The sequence below is a fragment of the Sinohyriopsis cumingii genome, unplaced genomic scaffold (genome assembly GCF_028554795.1).
Source record: "Sinohyriopsis cumingii isolate HCF-2022 unplaced genomic scaffold, ASM2855479v2 utg000622l, whole genome shotgun sequence".
In the NCBI taxonomy this organism is placed as follows: domain Eukaryota; kingdom Metazoa; phylum Mollusca; class Bivalvia; order Unionida; family Unionidae; genus Sinohyriopsis; species Sinohyriopsis cumingii.
In genome coordinates, this window is record NW_028315918.1 from 5,482,270 (window position 1) to 5,488,429 (window position 6,160).

At 33.1% G+C, this 6,160-nt stretch overlaps 1 long non-coding RNA gene across 1 annotated transcript; it reads left to right on the forward strand.

The window, feature by feature from the left end:
- The first annotated feature begins 1,177 nt into the window (after positions 1–1,177).
- Positions 1,178–5,463, forward strand: LOC149773720 (uncharacterized). The gene is made up of 2 exons (XR_016417310.1): positions 1,178–1,571; positions 5,208–5,463. It is a non-coding gene; the product is annotated as an uncharacterized LOC149773720 (long non-coding RNA).
- Positions 5,464–6,160: the final 697 nt, after the last annotated feature.

The following is a 6,160-nucleotide window of genomic DNA, read 5'->3' on the forward strand; positions in this document are numbered from 1 at the left end:
ATACACAAATTTGTTTTTCAGTGATGGTATTATTTGTTGTGCTTGTGGAAATGTTGAATACAATTGCATGCTGACGCAAGTTAGCAAGTTTCACGTTTCAAGGTGGCAAGAAGGTGACTGGAGATTCGCATATCTTGATACCCATTGAGATGCATAGTCAATCGATGTACACATATAATGTACACATCATATTCGAACACATCGGCAGAACAATTTAAATTAAATTACTGCATATAACAGGATATTTTTTTTAATCCTGGATAATCAGATTGTCCGAAACTGAAATGAAAAACGAACACTTTAATGATTCGTTGAGACACAATTTGGTCATGGTAATATAAAATGGAGCCCAAGATTTTGAGCTATGCAAGACACTCGTCAGGGAAACCCGAAGGAAACTTGGAAATACAAACGTTCGAAGGGATGGGTATCTACATTATGATTCGAAAACAACTCCTCTACGAAATGAAAGAAACAATGAGAAGTAAAGTATACAACATCTACTACAAAATGTAACTACACCCCATTGCGATATTGGTTAGTAAGAACGAACCTTTGTTTCACAAAATAAACTATATCAAATTAAAGTATTTGATAAAATAAGAGGGAAATGTCTAATTGGTTCACACTGGAAAACAAAGGGATGGCACGAGTAAGATAAAGCAGTTCCCAGTTTCGCAATGTTTTAGAATATTGGGTTTCTTACTGCCCAAAATATACATCCCTAGTAAAACAAATTCTGTTTTATATTTCAAAGATGAGTATGTAAATGATTTAAAATGTTTGCTGTGGGAAATATGACAAGTAACAAAAGTTCACAGACGAAACGAGAATAGCAGAGCTGTGCAGGAATACAAAAAATAATATCAGTGAAAACAAAACAGAACAGAATAATCGCATGTAGGAAGAATAGCAGGCGTAAAAAAAAAGGAAACGGTAAAAGCATGCCATGAAAAAGTTTGATATTGGAATAAAGATCAAAGTAGTTTTTACAACGTGTATAATTGTTTCATTGTGAAAATACGTCGATGCATTTTGCGGTCTACGTAGGTGTTTTTCTTGGGGGTGATGGGATCTAAGTTGTCTCGGGGGGGGGGGGGGCTGTCTCTTGTAGGGTGAGCGTCTTCCTATTCTGAATTTTAGTCTTTTCGCAGCATCTCAAGGGACTCGACAGAATGTCGAGATGATTTGTAATGGTTAGCAAGCTTAGTCGTAAATCTCAAAGTGGCAAAGAGGATGGCGGGAAAAATTTGCGTAGCTTGAATAACCAATGAGATACATAGTTTAGCCATGTACACACATAGTGTACACGTCATTTTCGACCTCTCCACTGACGTACTATATTTATTTTTAAAACTAACCAACGAATGTGCACTTAGCCGTGTCTTTTAATTGCCTTTATGTGGCTGTGTCCCGGTGTCATCGTACATTTTCTTTGACTGCACGAGCGACATTGTATTTACCGCTGGTTCGCATAATGATCCAGATATGAGATTTGCTTGATTGTATAGAGACGTTGGAATCTGGGGTTGTAAAATGCCACCCCCACCCCCCACCCCGACTGTGATAGGGTAAGAACTCGAACTTCTTTAATCTTCCTAGTGCCTAACATATAATCCTCTGACAATAAGTGTCTGGTTGAAGTAAGGATAGTGAGAGGAATATAATGACTGTATTCGTATTGATTCGTATTGTACTGGGTGTAGAAATTACCTTTGGATATTTATAGCGTTGCTGGGATCCCCTGCACTTTGTATCTAGTGGTAACGACCGTCCAATAGACTCACTGGATTGTGTTGTATCAACTGAGTTCTTTACTCTGTTATTTTAATGGCGAGGTGAGTCCGTTTTAAAATGTCTTTGTAGTTGTTAAATGAATGTTTGACTTTTATTGCAGAAACAGCGTGGATCGCTGATTTATATTTCGTGGCAGGTTCACGGAGCATTGACTATGATAGGTAGTACTACACATTTTCAATACAACGCGAGGGTAAAAGCCTTTCAATTTGTTTTAATTTTATGAAGACAAAACGATTCGAGGTATTTAACAAAATACCTAATAAAATAATATTTAAGTTCAATATGCATATTAAAACGGAATGCGGGCTGGCTTACAAATGTAGAAAATAACACAAAGGCAAGTAATTTTCTATGTAGTTGATGCCTCGAAGTATGTTCCTCCATTATTCAAATTGTGCCAAATTTAGCCATGCTACTGATACAACTTTGTCGTACATATTGATAAAGGCTGAAATTTATTTGGAATGCGACTAAAAAGTATTTTCCTCAGGGTGAGCATATGATTGTACTTGTACGTTCAAGGTCTTTTTCTGGCTGTTTGGGACACATTATGTGAACAAGGGAGGTAATTATTTTCTGCATAAATCTTCAGTAATTACTTCCCTTTCATTCAGACATGTTCAAATCCCCACTTAACTGTCATGTTTCTTTTAAAACCTTTACAAAGCTCTGCTCCTTGTTAGATAAGCAGTTGTCCCTAGGAAATAAAGGTTATTTTCAATACATGAAGAGCCAGACATATGATAAATCGTGTATCTTTTACAGCTTGTACTTTTTCTCCTTATTTTCTTTCTTTATTTTATTTGGCTTTTTGCTTGTGTGTTGCGCACCAATTCAAGTGTCAATTTTTAATGACAACATTTTCATAGAAATTATTGCTAGAATAAACTGCATACTTCTTCAGACGTTGTCTTTGGCTGGATGACAAAATAGTGCAACATTGTTCATCATTTAATTACCCTTTCTCTTTTCACAGTGTAATTTCAAGCATAGGTTTTGCGCTGTACAGAGTTTATAGGCGACCCACCATCTATAAACTTTCAGCGTGCTATTATAAGAGATATCAGTTTTTACTATTCAATTCCGATATGTCATTGAAGTAATGGTTATTGCCCACTTTAATCTCAGTCAATCAAAAATCAATTTATATATCAATTTATCGACATGATGCGTACTAGCTGTCAAAAATGTTGGAGAGGTATCTTTGAAAACTTTTTGAATTTAAAAGGATTTTATCCTTCAATAATACTTGAATTGTTAAACAACAACAATAAACTCCTTGCATTTTGACCACATATATTTGCATTTATCAGAAGGAAAACAAAACGTTCAAATTAAATAAAATATAAAACCTTTTTCAAAATTCAAGATTGATATTTTTTACACACTTTTCAAACATAATGAATAAAGCGATGTGAAAATTTTTTTGGATAGAATGACAAAGACTGGTTGTTTCCCGATTTAGCTGTGTCCCTTTCTTTCAATGGCCAGCAGATCACATTTTTACTAGTTTCAGTAATCTGAACCTCCAAGAAACGTCGTTCAGAATGGGAACATCAGCCACTTGCCGTAAGAAAAATGCTCCTTAAAAACTTTGACAGCTATTGAAAATTCCTTGAAAAGTCCTTTAAAAATAAAACTCTCAAGTGCTGTACGAACTGAGATTTATCTATCAGCGTACGGTGTTATGCATATTTGGAATACATACAATAGTATTATAGCAATCTGCCTGACATAAATTCACACAACTGATTTTTAATATGGAAAAACTGACCATGTGGCTAGCTAGTATTTTCTCTTTCTCCCTCTATCTCTGTCTCTCCATCCGTCTGCCTCTCTCTCTCTCTCTCTCTCTCTCTCTATATATATATATATATATATATATATATATATATATATATATATATATATATATATATATATATATGCATTGTTTGTTAGTTATTCTTTATTTTTTATTATTTCATTATATGCTATTGTAATATAACATTGTATGTTGGACTTGATCTTGTCCAAAATCAGGTTTGTTTTCTGCTTGACCTGAATTATTGTTTTTTTTATGTAAACGACTAATACATAGCTAACATATTCTCTACGTGTATGGGTTTAATAGTAGGATCATTATTAATAGAATTAAATATATTATTTAGGTCAGTGTCCACGGTATTATTACGAAATTCCCATATAAATATACGTTGATTACTTGATAAGTTCTTGATCCTATATTATAATTTAAGTAACAGATCTTATAAATATAATTACGATTTTATTTTGTGAACATTAAGAAGTTTCTAGTAGGTTATTTTCCATTAGGAAATAGATTTTTATTTTATAGAAAATGCTAATTGTGACTGTAGATCAAGTAGAGTACTATATAATCTTATTACGGGAAAAATTGTTCATTCGTTCTTTAAGATCTTAGCAGAATCAGTTATATTATTTTTGTGTCCAGAAATTCATTTGGGCTGGAATTTTGTTTATTCCAATTGTTAAATTCAGGTGATTCTTTTCTGGAAATGCGAAGTGCTCTTCTAAAATAACATTTTTGGAAATACGGACTTGAATTTATGCTGAAATTTCAAATAAGGATATATTCTTTGGTTGTATTACTGTGATCCAACAAAAGACTGTTGGCACATCACCATCAGCCACCACCGGCACATCAACACTTTCAGCGTAGGATTTGATCTGGATTTCGGATTTCCACTAAAATTTATTCAGAACTTTAATTATTAGGACATGTGTCTGTAATTCAATGATTGTTTGCGATTTAATTCGCAGTACCGTAAGTTCCTTTTTTTTACGTTTACAAGTTCATTTTCTATCTGACCTGAATCACTGTGTTTATCTCAGCCTGAGTCTAGAACATTGGAAATTTCTATGAAATGCCAGATCTACCTATTGTTTACTACATTTTATATTATAATGTAGGTAATAGATCTTCTAATTATATAACTAAGATTTTATCTTGTAAACATTTGTTACCTTCCAGAATGAATATTTCCATTATGCAAATGCAAAAGTTTTGTTTTTTTAACGGAAACGCTAATTGTGACCTGAGGTCAAGTAGAGGAATATATAATCTTGTTTATCTCTACTTATTCATTCGTGCTGTACGATCCGAGCAGAATCGGTTGTATTTATGTTGTGTCCAGTATTTCATATGAGCTGGAATTTATTTATTCAAATTGTTTAATTAAATTCATTCTTCTCTAGAAGTACAAAGTGCTCAGAAATAACATTTGAAGGAGAGACTTGGATTTATTTTGAAATTCAAGTAAGGATAATTTATTAATTTCTTCAGAACTTTAATCATTATGTCTTGTTTTAGTAGAAATTCTAGGATTACGTGGGATTTAATTCGCAATACAGTAAGTTTATTTACATTTTTTCACTTTATATTCTAGGGAAATAAATTGGATTGCATTATTATGATTCAACAAAGACTGTAGGCACATCAGTACGATAGAGGCCATCACAGGCACGCCAACACTTCCAGCACTGGATTTATTTTGGAATACCACTAAACTTTATTCAGAACTTTGATCATTATAAATTGTGTTAGTAGATATTCTAGGTTACTAGGGATTTGATTCGGAATACCCTAAGTTCTTTTTACATTTTTCACTTTGTATTCTTGGAAAATAAATTATATCTAAGGTATATTGTGTTCGTTGAAAGTAAAACACCTTCCGTTTCTTTATCCACACAATGGGTCATTTGTATTCTCACTTTATGGATTTGTAGTGGAAATGTTATATATTGTTAATATTTCCTCATTAATTTTGTTCTCTTTATACTTGCATTTGTTTGCTATCTGTCAATTAGGTACGGTGGAAATTTGTTTAAAGCCTTCTGTAAACAAGTTTTACAAGCTAACTAGATAACGTAAGGCAGCATGAAAAATGTTCAATAACAGATACCAGAGTAAACACTGTATTGTGCCTCGTAGAAGTAAAACGAAAGTGCTCGGATACAGACGGGTTAAACTTTATTTCGTTTGGATTTTTCTGATACAAATGGTAAGAAATATGGAAGGGGAGCATTACCAAAGTATAAAGATTAAGGCACTAGATAAACATTTCATATAATGATACGTGAACATTAAAATAATTTCTTTTTAAAAAATTAAAATTTGAAGAAATAAGACCAGAGTACAGCAATAAAATGACCCTGTCCCGTCATGGTAAATATCTGTAGGCGCAGATGATAATTCAGTTATGCATTGTGTAAATGGGTTTTATGGAGATTGCGTAAAGCATATGAATTCAGTTAAGTACATGTAGTCTGAATTACCTAGATGCCTACTTGGCTGTTAGAGCACTTTTGTTTCACGTATATGCTGATACTGCTAACTTTG